This window comes from Henckelia pumila, chromosome 4 (assembly GCF_033568475.1).
Source record: "Henckelia pumila isolate YLH828 chromosome 4, ASM3356847v2, whole genome shotgun sequence".
NCBI classification, from domain to species: Eukaryota; Viridiplantae; Streptophyta; class Magnoliopsida; order Lamiales; family Gesneriaceae; genus Henckelia; species Henckelia pumila.
Window position 1 is genome coordinate 99034469 of NC_133123.1, and position 17026 is coordinate 99051494.

Below are 17026 nucleotides of genomic sequence, written 5' to 3' on the forward strand. Positions count from 1 at the left end.
ACTCATACTCTCGCACTGAGCATTTTATTCTCACGTCTCGTACTCTGTATTTTCTGGACACCCTATTCCATGGGGCAGGTTTGCGGTTGGACAAGGAGGGTGGATCCAGGAGGGGCTAGTCAGTGGTTGGCCAGCTGGAGCTTCGCTTAGGTTTTATTACTGTTGTTTTGGGTTTATACAGCTATTCGATTTGGTTGTATATTATTGGATAAATTACAAATTCCTTTACTTGGGATTGTATTTTATTTATGGATTCCGCAGTTTCATTCTGATATCTATTTAATTGAGTTAATTGCATGCATAAGTTCTGTTTAGTAGGTGATCCGGGTAAGGGTCACTACAAGTATCATGTATGGGATGATATCTACCAGACCGGATGTAGCATTTGCTCTGAGTGTCACGAGCAGATATCAAGCCAATCCTGGTCAAATGCATTGGAAAGCCGTGAAGGACATTCTTAAGTACTTACGAAGGACTAAGAATATGTTCATGGTATATGGAGGAAGAGAACTGAAATTGGAAGGCTATACCGACTCTAGCTTCCAAAGAGACGTGGATGACTCGAAGTCAACCTCTGGATTTGTGTTCATGCTCAATGGCGGTGCTGTCTCTTGGAAGAGTTCCAAGCAGGACACCACAGCGGATTCCACCACTGAGGCAGAATACATTGCGGCATCAGCTGCTGCTAAAGAGGCCGTTTGGATGAGGAATTTCGTCCAAGAGTTGGGCGTTATTCCTGAAGTTGTTGGTCCAGTCCCGGTGTACTGTGACAACACGGGTGCCGTTGCTCAGGCAAAGGAACCAAGGTCTCATCAAAGATCCAAACACGTACTGAGGAAATACCACATCATCCGGGAGATCGTGGAAAGAGGAGACATCACTGTCGAGAGAGTGGCCTCTGCAGACAATATCGCTGATCCACTTACTAAGCCCTTGCCAGGACCATTATTTGACAAACATCACGAAGCAATGGGACTGCGTAGTATGACTAGTTGGCTTTAGGGCAAGTGGGAGATTGAAAGAGTGGGTGCCCGGTGAGCCAACTTGTGGCTAAGGGCTTTGATGACTCTATGTACAAACAACCTTTTGTTTAATATAATTTACACTTTTATAATGGCGTTTACTTTATCTTTTATCATATTATTATGTTGTGACATACTATAAGATGTTTAGATGAAGACCTTGAATATACTATAGTGTATGTAAGATGATGTGGCACATGGGGATGGCTATCAAGAAACACATCTTATAGTCACTGTATATTCTAAACAGTTCCTAGTCGATTGAGCCGTCCGTTAATAAGGATAAGGATCGCTCGAGATTGAGACTAGCATTTGCGATGCCGAGTACCACGTTTCATTGGTATGGAACATAGAGATGTTCAAAGCATGCAAATGGATATTCATATGATGAATGATCGAACTACCCTATCCGGACTTTCCAAGTGGTTATCACTTATCGAGTGGATAAAGTCCGCGATTTTGGTTGTACACCATTAGTCCTTACTACTTGAAACATCATTGAGACTCTATATGCTAGTACTGTACTTTGACTCGTTTACCGACTCTATTGGGGTCATCAGGTGTCGGGATTGGGTGCAGTTACGACACATATAGGAGTCGATGCTTTGTTGTCAAGGATTCACCACATACTTGCTAGTGTGGATATCCTATGCAATCTGAGGAGATATTAGTGTGACGAATCTCTGGCCAAAGTACATGATGTGTTGTAAGAAATGGTTTCTTAGTAGCACATGCGATGTCACTATTTGATCTTCAAGATGCATTGCATAGTTATCGAATCTCGAACGACTCTCGATTTACCAATGGTTGTTGATTCGATCGGGATATATGGTTGAAGGGACCGTACTGTACGCTAACCAAAATCTATTGGTTCTTGCAGGCACTATCAGTGATACCTAGGGAATCCTGGGGCGATGTTGCTAGGCGCTCTTACCATGATTCGATGGGCAAGTCGGAAATTGTTGTTTCGAGTCACAAGGAGTTGTGAGCCCACGGCTAGCTGTATCCCTGAACCATTGAGGGTCACACAAGTAATGGATTTTTAATCCCCGTTGAGATAATTAAATTTAAAGAGTTAAATTTAGTGAATAAAGAAGTGGGACTTCTTATATCAGAGTAGAGGAGTAAGATTTCCAAAAATGACATAGGGATGGGCATTTTTGGAAATCACTGAATTCGGATTCAGAAAATTTATCTTGACTTTAAAAGATGCAGAAATGGTTTCTATGCACATTGGTGAAATTGGTTTATCAATCTGAGTCACGATGAATTTTATATTAATTTCTGAACATGCGGGCTTTTCTTGTCAGGATTGAACTTATGACTAATGGGCCCTAAGCTGTTAGCAGCCCACATTATAAATAAGTTATTGCAGTACAGAAATTACACAACAGAGGTCACAAAATATTTTCGAAAACCCTAGTTTTTCCTACTGTGGCCGCCCCCCCTCTCCCTCTCTGCTCGGAAAATTTCAGCCTGTGAATTTTGAATTTGCAGTCTGGTTTAACGGATCAAATTCGTTAATTCTCTTCGTAGAAACTTCTGATAGATTTTCTAGTGCAATCTATCAGAGGGATTAAACTTCTGTTCGTGGACCTGATTGAAGAATTGTTCGTCCATCAGTTCCTGGGATATACAACAAGAGCAGAGTAATCTGTTGGTGTCCATAATCTCGTTTCGAGATTCAAGGTAAAAATTTAATTGTTATTTAATTTTTACAAGCACAATTTAATCGTAAAGTTTTGATACCCATGATATGGAATCGTTCCATATAAAATTTTAAAACTTCCGCTGCACCGGGTATCAATTCTGATTGATCTGAAACATCGTTTTCCAACATCCTACTCATGGGGAATGATGTAGGGATGTTGCAGTCAACAAAGATATGGTTATCAGGTAGATTCTCGATCAAGGATTTAGGTGATGCATCCTATATTCTAGGAATTCAGATCTATAGAGATAGATCTAAAAGAATGATAGGACTCACTCAATCAACCTACATCAACACCCTATTGAAAAGGTTTTCTATGGATGAGTCCAAGAGAGGACATCTACCTATGTGTCATGGAGTTTCTCTATCCATGTCTATGTGTCCCAAGACTGACGAAGAGATAGAGAAGATGACACACGTGCCATATGCGTCAGCCATGGGTAGTATCATGTATGGGATGATATCTACAAGATCGGATGTGGCCTATGCTCTGAGCGTCACGAGCAGATACCAAGACAATCCCGGTCAAATGCATGGGAAAGCCGTGAAGGATATTCTTAAGTACTTGCGAAGGACTAAGAATTTATTCATGGTTTATGGAGGGAGAGAATTGAAGTTGGAAGGCTATACCGACTCTAGCTTCCAATGTGACGTGGATGACTCGAAATCAACCTCTGGATTTGTATTCATGCTCAATGGCAGTGCTGTCTCTTGGAAGAGTTCCAAGCAGGACACCACAGCGGATTCCACCACTGAGGCAGAATACATTGCAGCATCAGCTGCTGCTAAAGAGGCGGTTTGGATAAGGAAATTCATCCAAGAGTTGGGTGTAATTCCTGAAGCTATTGGTCCAGTCCCGGTGTACTGTGACAACACGGGTGCCGTTGCTCAGGCAAAGGAACCAAGGTCTCATCAGAGTCCAAACACGTACTGAGGAAATACCACATCATCCGGGAGATCGTGGAAAGAGGAGACATCAGTGTCGAGAGAGTGGCCTCTACAACAATGTCGCTGATCCCCTTACTAAGCCCTTGCCAGGACCATTGTTTGACAAACATCGCGAAGCAATGAGATTACGTAGTATGACTAGTTGGCTTTAGGGCAAGTGGGAGATTGAAAGAGTGGGTGCCCGGTTAGCCAACTTGTGGCTAAGGGCTTTTATGACTCTATGTAAAACAATCTTTTGTTTAATATAATTTACACTTTTATAATGGAATTGACTTTATCTTTCTTCATATTGTTATATTATGATATACTATTGTTGTTTTGATAAAGACCTTGAATATACTATAGTGTATGTAAGATGTGGTAGCACATGGGGATGGCTATCATGAAACACATCTTATAGTCACTGTATATTCTAAACTGTTCCTAGTCAATTGAGCCGTCCGCAAATAAGGATAAGGATCGCTCGAGATTGAGACTAGCATTTGTGATGCCGAGTACCACGTTTCATTGGTATGGAACATAGAGATGTTCAAAGCATGCAAATGGATATTAATATGATGAATGATCGAACTACCCTATTCGGACTTTTCAAGTGGTTATCACTTATCGAGTAAATAAAGTCCGTGGTTTTGGTTGTACACCATTAGTCCTTATTACTTGAAACATCATTGAGACTCTATATGCTAGTACTGTACTTTGACTCGTTTACCGACTCTATTGGGGTCATCAGGTGTCGGGATTGGGTACAGTTACGACACATATAGTAGTCGATGCTTTGTTGTCAAGGATTCACCACATACTTGCGAGTGTGGATATCCTATGCAATCTGAAGAGATATTAGTTTGACGAATCTCTGGCCAGAGTACATGATGTGTTTTAGGTTAATGGGTTTTCCTAGTAACACATGCAATGTCACTAATAGATCTCCAAGATGTTATGCATAGTTATCGAATCTCGAACAACTCTCGATATATCAATGGTTGTTGATTCGATCGGGATATATGGATGAAGGGACCGTACTGTACGCTAACCAAAATCTACTGGTTCTTGCAGGCACTATCAGTAATACCTAGGGAATCATGGGGCGATGTTGCTAGGCGCTCTTACCATGATTCGATGGGTAAGTCGGAAATTGTTGTTCCGAGTCACAAGGAGTTGTGAGCCCACGGCTAGCTGTATTCCTGAACCATTGAGGGTTACACAAGTAATGGATTACTAAAACCCCGTAGAGATAGTTAAATTTAAAGAGTTAAATTTAATGAAAGAGAAGTTGGACTTCTTAACTAAAGGGAGTGAGATTTCTTAAAATGACATAGGGATGGGCATTTTTGGAAATCACTGAATTCGGATTTAGAAAAATTATCTTGACTCTAAAAGATGCAGAAATGGTTTCTATGCACATTGGTGAAATCAGTTTATCAATCGGAGTCACGATGAATTTTATATTAATTTCTATAACAACAGGCTTGGCTTGTTGGGCTTAAGTTATGGATTGTGGGCTTTAAGGAGTTAGAGTCCTGATACAATTATAACTAGAAATTATCTATAAATATACTGCAGTGTTCGAAAATTCCATAACATTTTCAGTCTTGCAATTTTCGAATTTCAGCCTATATTATTCAAGGGGATTTTCGAAATCCTCTGTCCCTTTTGGAGAAAATTCGGGTTGTGATTTTTGTGAAAAATTACAATCTGAATTAACTGATCATATCTGTTTATTCTCTACGCAAACTTCTGATTGATTTCTAGTGCAGTCAATCAGAGGGTTTTGTTTTCTATTCGTGGACCTGATTGAAGAAACGTTCATTCATCAGTTCCTGGGATATACAACAAGAGCAGATTAAATTCTGTTGGTGTCCATAATCTCGCTTCGAGATTTCATGGTAAAATATTTAATAGTGATTATTTGTTTTACTTACACAAATTTAATCGTAAAATTTTGATACCCAAGTATGGAATCGTTCCATATTAAACTTCCGCTGCACCGGGTATCAATTCTAATTGATCTGAACACAGTTTTCCAACAATGCACACATACAAAACAAGACAACAGCCGGATAAACTCCGGTGAGAATAACTTTCCAGTATAAAAGATATATATACAATCAGTTAGCACAATATCAAATCAACTCGAAACTTCTCAATACTCAAGACTCAAATCAATCTAGCGCGCATATATCTAAAGAATTGATTCTTAACACTTCTTGGCCACCAAGATTCATAAATGATCTTGACATGGATATCCATCTAACGAGTTCGCAAACGACTCGGAAATAAGGTTCGTAAACGGCCTTGGCATCGAATCAATTCATATCTCATATCATATCGTAAGCAATAAAGATCCACTACCTGTAATGGATCGACACAACAATTCTAAATCAAGAATAACAGTAAAACAGTATGTGATTTGCTTCGTGGTAACTCGAGATCATCAATCTCGAGTATCAAAAGTCCTCTTCAACGGATATCATTTTATACCCTTTCTCTTCTCGATTCTGAATGCTTTAATGCTGAAATACAATATCAAATATTCATATCAAACTCTATTCAATCTCTCTTCAACTCCATCAAGAAATAGATATCAAATTCAGCTCAAAAGCAAGACAATTCAAACGATCAAACTACTTCAAACCTTCAATCAAACTTCTTTGGTTCAAAGTCGGACTTCTTGAGTTGATCGTGCTTGAAACAAATCTGAAATATAACGATTATAATCAAGAAGCATCAGTATACAATCACAAGATCCTCAGCTCAATCATAGGCTATCAAAACGACTTCAACAATTAGACCGACTGTGTAGCGATTGAAAATCGATAACCGTCAAAACATCGAAATCAATTCTCAACTCAAATCGACATATATCTTATAAAACCAGCAACCTCTAATCATAATCTCACATAACAACAGGTATATATTTCGAATCATAAGCTGGAATTCATAAGAACACAATCGATAGTCGTTTGTCGATTCAGTTTACGATACAACACTTCAAGAACATGATCATAGGCAAACGTACTGATTTCTGCCATATACTGATTTTGAATTCCATTAAAAAAATCACAAAACTTACACGAGATTGAAGCCCTCGTTGCAAGGATTCCAGAACAATTTACGGAATCGAAATCGAATAACCGGAGCAAAAGTTATAAAGATTTGAAGATCAAACATTCCAAAAGAAAAAAAAGGGTCTCGACTTTCAGCTTCAGAAATCTGATTTCATATGCAAAGTACACGTATCCAATTCTGAATAATATATTAGAATCGGATATGTTTAGGTATAATTGCAATTTAGTCCCTGAAACTTCGTAAATTGCAATTCAATCCTCGACCTTCTTTTTAATTCAATTTCAATCCTAAATAATTTAAGAATATTAGAATTTGAATCGAAACTCTAAATATTCTCAAATTAAATATACTCGGATTAAAATTAAATAAATTTGGATTAATAAATAATCCCAGCCTTCTGCACTTTAGTTCTTCAAACATCAATATTTACAAATCGGTCTCTGATCGGATTACATCTTCGAAATACATCTTCTTTAATTTCCATAGATTCTTAAATCCATGATTACCCAAAATATGGAATTTAATTCTCAACTCCCATAATTAATACTTTAATATTTCTGGGCCTTACAATTCCTCCCCTCTAAGACACTATTTCGTCCTCGAAATCTTATACAATCGAGTAGTCCTTTCAATTTCATGAAAATTCCATTGAACTTCGATTAACTGATAATCTTGTGTCCTAGATTTCTTTCCTTTCTGATCAAGTATTTGTATCGAATTCTCAACATACTTCAGAGTCTCATCAACTTCAACTTCATCATGTTGACATATATAGGTAACATCAAATGGATAATTCATAATATAACTACTTGAAAGATGTCATGTATTCTCAAAAGAACAAAGTAGTGCAAGTCTCTAGATGAAATCATCTATCTTCTCAAGAATCTCATAAAACTAGCGAATTCTCGTATGCAGTTTTTCTCTTTGTCTCCTAATTAATCAAGTTTCTGCAAGAAAAATCTTCGAAATATCGATCTTTCAGATCAATAATAGAGATTTGCATTAAAAATTCAAATCTTTCATTTGTCTAACTAGAGTCGTCTTCGTTTTGATCAGAAAATTTCTTAACTACTCAATCATAATTCTAACATATCCAATTCCCATTCAAGTGACGCAGAAAATCATCTCTACACAAATGATATCTTCTTTCCTTCCCGTTTAATTCTACAAAAATATCATGATGATATTCACATTATCGCTGTTACTGTTCAGAATTGTCGCAAGAATCAAAAACTTTGGCTAACTAGTGCCAAAATCGAGCACTAAAACCTCCTGGCATATCTTCTAACATCTAAAGCATCCGCTGTGACTATAAATTGTTTAGATACATATAACCGAATCATAACCAGATCGAATAACAAAGTCTCTGTAAAACTATGTCACAAACGGAAATGAATCCAAGATTTCTATTTAGCTTGACAGATTTCAGCAATTCATAATTGCTGACACATATCAGAGGTAAGAATAATCACTTGATGAAAACGAACAATTCTGTTGTACAACCTCCAGTAATAAACGTCATCTATCAGTCAATCAATACTCAAATAACCTCTCGATATCAATTAATTGTAGCAATTCTGTACTGAAATTCATCGAAACATAATAATACTAAGTCCATTCTGAATCAGAATATGCGTAAAACCGATTACTGACTATTCTCTCTATTTTCCACTTTTGACAGTTCAAAAATCAAAAGACATTTCTCAGGACATCATTCTTAAAATCCTCAGATATTTTTCGGAAATCGAAAATAATATTTAATAAAACACATCAGTCAATCTCAGAATATCTTATCATCATTCTGCAACCTCGGCACAAAATACTATCATTTACAAGCACATCAACCTTACTGATCTGAAATCATAGATTGGTGTCCTTATAGTGACCCTTACCCGGATCACCTACTAAATAGAACTTAGGCATGTAATTAACTTAATAAAAATAGTAATCAGAATTAAGCTGTGGAAACCAAAGACATTATACAATCCCAAGGCAAGGAATCTGTAAAAATCCAATTAGATTATACAACCATATCGAAAAGCTGCATCAATCCGATAACAACAGAAATAAAAACCTAAGCAAAGCTCCAGCTGACCAACCGCTGCCTAGCCCCTCCTGGAACCACCCGTCTCGTCCAATCGCAAACCTGCCCCATGAAATAGGGTGTCCAGAAACACAAAGTACGAGACGTGAACAGAAAACGCTCAGTACGAGAGTATGAGTATACATGCATGCAAAGTGAACTCCCTATAACTCGAGGTCAAAGATCAGATAACAGAGATAGACCGGGCCCTGTGAAAGAGTAGGTGCCCGGTGAGCCAACTTGTGGCTTAGGGCTTTGATGACTCTTTGTATAAACAATCTTTAGTTTAATATAATTTACACTTTTATTAATGGCAATGACTTTATCTTTCTTCATATTGTTATATTGTGATATACTATTGTTGTTTTGATAAAGACCTTGAATATACTATAGTGTATGTAAGATGTGGTAGAACATGGAGATGTCTATCATAAAACACATCTTATAGTCACTGTATATTCTAAACTGTTCCTAGTCGATTGAGCCGTCCGATAATAAGGATAAGGATCGCTCGAGTTTGAGACTAGCATTTGCGATGCAGATTACCACGTTTCATTGGTAAGGAACATAGAGATGTTCGAAGCATGCAAATGGATATTCATATGATGAATGATCGAACTACCCTATCCGGACTTTCCAAGTGGTTATCACTTATCGAGTGGATAAAGTCCGCGGTTTTGGTTGTACACCATTAGTCCTTACTACTTGAAACATCATTGAGACTCTATATGCTAGTATTGTGCTTTGACTCGTTTACCGACTCTATTGGAGTCATCAGGTGTCGGGATTGGGTACAGTTACAACACATATAGGAGTCGATGCTTTGTTGTCAAGGATTCACCACATACTTGCGAGTGTGGATATCCTATGCGATCTGAGGAGATATTAGTATGACGAATCTCTGGCCAGAGTACATGATGTGTTTTAAGAAATGGTTTCTTAGTAACACATGCGATATCACTATTTGATCTTCCAGATGTATTGCATAGTTATCGAATCTCGAACGACTCTCGATATACCAATGGTTGTTGATTCGATCGGGATATATGGATGAAGGGACCGTACTGTACGCTAACCAAAATCTATTGGTTCTTGCAGGCACTATCAGTGATACCTAGGGAATCATGGGGCGATTTTGCTAGGAGCTCTTACCATGATTCGATGGGCAAGTCGGAAATTGTTGTTCCGAGTCACAAAGAGTTGTGAGCCCACGGCTAGCTGTATCCCTGAACCTTTTAGGGTCACACAGAGTAATGGATTTTTAATCTTCGTTGAGATAGTTAAATTTAAAGAGTTAAATTTAATGAACAAATAAGTTGGACTTCTTATTTAAGAGTAGAGGAGTAAGATTTCCTAAAATGACATAGGGATGGGCATTTTTGGAAATCACTGAATTCGGATTCAGAAAAATTTATCTTGACTTTAAAAGGTGCAGAAATGGTTTCTGTGCACATTGGTGAAATCGGTTTATCAATCGGAGTCACGATGAATTTTATATTAATTTCTGAACATGCGGGCTTTGCTTGTCGGGCTTGAACTTATGACTAATGGGCCCTAAGCTGTTAGTGGCCTGCATTATAAATAAGTTATTGCAGTACAGAAATTAGACACTACAGGTCACAATTTTCGAAAAAACCCTATTTTTCTCTCAATAGTGGCCGCCCCCCTTCTCCCCTCTGCTCGGAAAATCCAGTCTGTGAATTTTGAATTGCAGTCTGGTTTAACGGATCAAATTCGTTAATCTCTTCGTAGAAACTTCTGATAGATTTTCTAGTGCAATCTATCAGAGGGATTAAATATCCGTTCGTGGACCTGATTGAAGAACAGTTCATCCATCAGTTCCAGGGATATACAACAAGAGCAGAGCAATCTGTTGGTGTCCATAATCTCGCTTCGAGATTGGAGGTAAAAATTTATAATCGTTATTTAATTTTTACACACACACAATTTAATCGTAAGGTTGATACCCATTATGGAATCGTTCCATATAAAATTTTAAACTTCCGCTGCACCGGGTATCAATCCTGATTGATCTGATCGCCGCATTCTCCAACAGTGGTATCAGAGCCAGGTTGCTCAGATCAAGCGATTAAATTAATCGATTGTAAAAAAAATTTTAAGCCTCGGTTTTTTGAAACAAAATAAATATTTTAAAAATAAAAAAAAAAAAATTTTCGGGCAAGAACCCGGGCAGCGATTGGATCGCTGCCCGGGGGGGTGGGGGCTGCGATGGTCGCTGCCCTGCGCTGCCCATGGGCAGCGATCGTCGCTGCCCTAGGGGCAGCCGGGCTGCCCGGCCCGACCCCATTAGGGCGCGGGCAGCCCGAGAATGTCCCGGGCGGCCCGCGGGAAAAATTAATTTTTTTAATTTTTAAATTAAATTTTAATATGTTAAAATTATATTTTTGTTCCGATCGAAAATTTTTTTTGATTGGTCCACGAGTCGTCGGATCGAATTGTTCTAGTCCAAAAATTTTAAAATTGATTTTTGGATAAATTTGAATTTTTGGAAAATTTAAATATTTTATCCGTTAAATTGAATTTTGAAATTAATTATTTTTGGTACAATTGATGATAAGATATGATCTTATGGATATATTGAGTAAAATATGATTTTATGTATAAAATTGGATTTTATAGATAAAATATGATTTTATTTGATAAAAAGATAAAATATGATTTTGTATATAAAATAAGATTTTATGTATGAAATATGGTTTTATCATTTTAAATTTAAATTGCCATTGCATGTTATCCAATAAATTAATTTTGAATTAAATGTTATTGGATAAGGATGATCGATTGCCATGACCAATTTTGTAGGTGTATGTTAGGAATTTACATTTGTTTTTATTGTTGGTTTTATTAATGGGCCTGGTCTATGGCCCAATATGAATTGTCATATGTAGTAAAAGTGGGCTTGGTTTATGGCCCGTTCCCACCCCTTAAAAATGTATCCCCTACTTGTCATTGTTATTTATTGTAAATACATTAGATTTAGTGGGAGATGAAGATTTGAAGACGGTGGTGGGCCCAGCAGACAATAAAGAGAGAAGAAATGTAAATTGGAAGCTCAATGTAATAGGATTGCATTGCATACTGCATATTACCTAGGATTGGACTAAGACTCGTGATTGGCAACCACGGGTCGATTAGAAATGGAATCGATCATCCTATATAATATGTGATATTATAGTTGTATGCATGTTTTAGACATAATTGTGTGAATCCGGCAAGCATACAAAATTTTAAAAATGATGAGACAAATTTTCAAAATTAAAATCCCTCATTTTAAATATGATTTAAAATTGATATCAAGATAAATAAAGGAAATTTAAATTTGTTTAAATGTTCCTACCTTCCATCAACGATCAATGTATGAGATGCTACCCGCGGATACGGTCCGGCTCATATTATTGGGGGGGCCCGTTCGTCGGAAAGCTGTACATTGGATCGACACATGTTGTAAGTTGGGTGGAACTCCCATGGGATCGGCTCATATTATTGGGGGATCCACATGGCGACCGTCCATCACAACTTAATATTGATGGGTCATCTTGACATGTCACAATAAACGGCGTCATATTATTGGGCCCTTATTGGACATGAGGTAAAAATGTGGAGGTTTCTTTGGAAGATATTGGGCTCTACCTTTTGAAAATTATGGTTGGCTGATATTATTCGGGACCATAGTTTGTCAATTGGACTCCATGTTCTCACTAAGGAAAATAGTTTCCCGTTTTCACTAGAGGGTAGTGAAATCGTTAAAATAGTGGGAGTGAGATTCATAAAATAAATTTCGCCTATTTTATGTCTTAGTAAATTACTTAAACAATCACTGATATTTGTCTGTTTCTTTTTAGTATTTCATAAAGATGAATTCGCGTAATCCACTTTTCTCGATCCTCGAACAAAATAAGTTGACTGGCGCAAACTATACGGAATGGTTCCGTAAGTTGAAGATTGTCTACGTGTTAGAAAAATCTCTTCCGAAGGAAGAACCAGCTGACATAAGTCCGGAAGAGTTAGCCAAACTTGATACATGGTGGGACCATGATATCAAGGCCAAATGCTATATGCAAGCCTCGATGTCTGATGAACTCCAAAGGCGATTTGAGGACACCGTGAATGCTGCTGACATTCACGTGCAACTCATGGAACTTTTTGGGGCTCAATCGAGGGCTGAAAGATTCGCTACTGTAAAGGAGCTAATGACGTGTCGCATGCGTGAAGGGACTTCGGTCCGTGATCATGGGGTACGAGTGATTGGCTCATACAGAAGTTGGTAACCCTTGATTTGGTGTTGGAGCATGAACTAAACGTGGATTTACTACTTCTATCTCTTCCTTCTTCGTTTGACGGATTTGTGGTGAATTTCAATATGAACAAGATAAAGGCCTCCCTTGAAGAGATGGTCAATATTCTTGTGACATATGAATCCACTTTAAAGAAGGATAAACCGGCTTTCTTGGTTGGCTCCTCTTCTTCTGCTAAGAAGGGGCCAAGTACAAAGGGTAAGAAATGTTCTGCCCCACCCAAGAAAATCGAACCCGAGAAGAAGTACAAGACAAAGGCTTCAAACATGGAAAAATCCAAGGATGTTTGCCATTACTGCAAGAAGCCCGGTCATTGGAAGCGTAACTGCAAGGAATATCTAGAGCAGTTGCGAACTGCGAAGGGTATGTTCTATATTGAAATAAATGTTTCACTTAATACTACTTCTTGGGTATTGGATACCGGATGTGGATCTCACATTTGCAATGATTTGCAGGTGATGACAAGAAGTCGCAGGCTTAGAATGGGTGAGACCCAGCTGAGGCTTGGAAATGGTTCCAGAGTTGAAGCTAAAGCTGTGGGAGATGTTTATTTATTTTTGCAGAATGGTTTTAAGTTACTTTTAAGAGATGTTTTATTTGTTCCGGATTTGATTAAAAACATTATTTCTGTTTCTATGCTTGATAGAGATGGTTATTCTTGCAATTTTGTGAATGGGATTTGCAATATTTACAAGAATGAATGTTTGATTGGAAATGGACAACTTGAAAACGATCTATACAACTTAAAACTAAAAGACGTTCCAATAAATTATGTTGATAAACCGGCAACAACAAACAAAAGGAAAATAGATAGCCAAAACCCGGCAAACCTTTGGCACGCTAGGCTAGGTCATATTTCCTCAAGGAGGATGAACAAGCTAGTGGGAGAGGGCATGTTTGATATGTCTAATATTAACTCTCTACCTACTTGTGAATCCTGCCTAAAAGGAAAAATGACTAAATCTTCTTTTAAGGGGAAACCTGAGTGTAGTCAAAATCTGTTGGATTTGATCTATACAATGTTTGTGGTCCATTTAGAGTTGGTACTCAATATGGCCACACCTACTTCATTACCTTTACTGATGATTATTCGAGGTATGGGTATTTATATTTAATGAAATATAAGTCTGAAGCGTTTGAAAAGTTCAAAGAATTCAAGGCTGAAGTAGAAAACAAGCTAGGTAAAAGTATTAAAGCACTTCGATCGGATCGAGGTGGAGAATACTTAAGTACCGAGTTTTTGGACTATCTAAAAGAGAATGGGATTCTCTCTCAGTGGACTCCTCCTATGACACCACAGCTGAATGGTGTATCGGAGCGTCGTAATCGAACTTTGTTGGACATGGTTCGATCCATGATGAGCTTCACTGAGCTTCCACCTTCGTTTTGGGGCTATGCGCTTGAAACGGCGGTATTGTTGTTGAACAACGTCCACACTAAAGCAGTGGACAAAACACCATACGAGTTATGGAATGGCAAAGCTCCTACGTATTCGTACTTGAGGATTTGGGGATGTCCTGCTTACGTGAAGCGGACAGTGGGAGATAAGTTGGATAGTCGATCCAGCTTATGTTATTTTGTAGGGTATCCGAAGAATTCAATCGGATATTATTTCTATTATCCTGCTGAAACAAAGGTGTTTGTTTCAAGGAATGCCACCTTCTTGGAGAAGGAGTTCTTATTGGATAAGAAAGGCGAGATGATGGAACTCGAAGAAATTCGAGAAGAACCCGAAATACAAAATAACGATCCTACACCTCAGGAACCATTGATAGACACGCCTGTACCTAGAAGATCCGAGAGGACTTCTAGACCTCCTATTCGATATGGTCTTCTTCTTGAAGGGGATCAAGATGAACCCGATGTTGGATGTGATCCAAGAAACTTCAAGGAAGCAATTTCTGATGCGGATTCAAATTTATGGCTTTAAGATATGCAGTCGGAAATAGATTTGATGCATACAAACCAAGTTTGGTCTTTAGTAGATCCTCCCGATGGAATTGTTCCAATAGGGTGTAAATGGATCTACAAGAGAAAGCTTGGGCCTGATGGTAAGGTATTGACTTACAAGGCGCGATTGGTGGCGAAAGGTTATACTCAAAGACAAGGAGTTGACTATGATGAAACCTTTTCACCAGTTGCAATGTTCAAGTCCATAAGAATCCTTATTGCCATAGCTGCTTGGTATGACTATGAGATATGGCAAATGGATGTGAAGACTGCTTTTCTTAATGGAGACATTAAGGAAGAAATCTATATGAAGCAGCCTGAGGGGTACACATCCATGGGAAGCGAGCATAAGGTATGCAAGCTTCAGAGATCAATTTATGGTCTAAAACAAGCATCAAGAAGTTGGAACCAGAAATTTGATGAAACAATAAAGGATTTTGGTTTCATCAAGAACTCGGAGGAACCATGCGTGTACAAGAAAGTAGTTAAGGATGCTGTGACATTCTTAGTACTTTATGTTGATGACATCCTACTCATTGGGAATGACGTAGGGATGTTGCAGTCAACAAAGATATGGTTATCAGGTAGATTCTCGATGAAGGATTTGGGTGAGACATCCTATATTCTTGGGATACAGATCTATAGAGATAGATCTAAGAGAATGATAGGACTCACTCAATCAACCTTCATCGACACCATATTGAAACGGTTTTCAATGGATGGGTCCAAGAGAGGACATCTACCCATGTGTCATGGAGTTTCTCTATCCAAGTCTATGTGTCCCAAGACGGATGAAGAGATAGAGAAAATGACACATGTACCATATGCGTCAGCCATAGGTAGTATCATGTATGGGATGATATCTACCAGACCGGATGTAGCATTTGCTCTGAGTGTCACGAGCAGATATCAAGCTAATCCTGGTCAAATGCATTGGAAAGCCGTGAAGGACATTCTTAAGTACTTACGAAGGACTAAGAATATGTTCATGGTATATGGAGGAAGAGAACTAAAATTGGAAGGCTATACCGACTCTAGCTTCCAAAGTGACGTGGATGACTCGAAGTCAACCTCTGGATTTGTGTTCATGCTCAATGGCGGTGCTGTCTCTTGGAAGAGTTCCAAGCAGGACACCACAGCGGATTCCACCACTGAGGCAGAATACATTGCAGCATCAGCTGCTGCTAAAGAGGCCGTTTGGATGAGGAATTTCGTCCAAGAGTTGGGCGTCATTCCTGAAGTTGTTGGTCCAGTCCCGGTGTACTGTGACAACACGGGTGCCATTGCTCAGGCAAAGGAACCAAGGTCTCATCAAAGATCCAAACACGTACTGAGGAAATACCACATCATCCGGGAGATTTTGGAAAGAGGAGACATCACTGTCGAAAGAGTGGCCTCTACAGACAATATCGATGATCCACTTACTAAGCCCTTGCCAGGACCATTATTTGACAAACATCGCGAAGCAATGGGTCTACGTAGTATGACTAGTTGGCTTTAGGGCAAGTGGGAGATTGAAAGAGTAGGTGCCCGGTGAGCCAACTTGTGGCTAAGGGCTTTGATGACTCTTTGTATAAACAATCTTTTGTTTAATATAATTTACTCTTTTATTAATGGCAATGACTTTATCTTTCTTCATATTGTTATATTGTGATATACTATTGTTGTTTTGATAAAGACCTTGAATATACTATAGTGTATGTAAAATGTGGTAGAACATGGAGATGTCTATCATGAAACACATCTTATAGTCACTATATATTCTAAACTGTTCCTAGTCGATTGAGCCGTCCGATAATAAGGATAAGGATCGCTCGAGTTTGAGACTAGCATTTGCGATGCAGAGTACCACGTTTCATTGGTAAGGAACATAGAGATGTTCGAAGCATGCAAATGGATATTCATATGATGAATGATCGAACTACCTTAT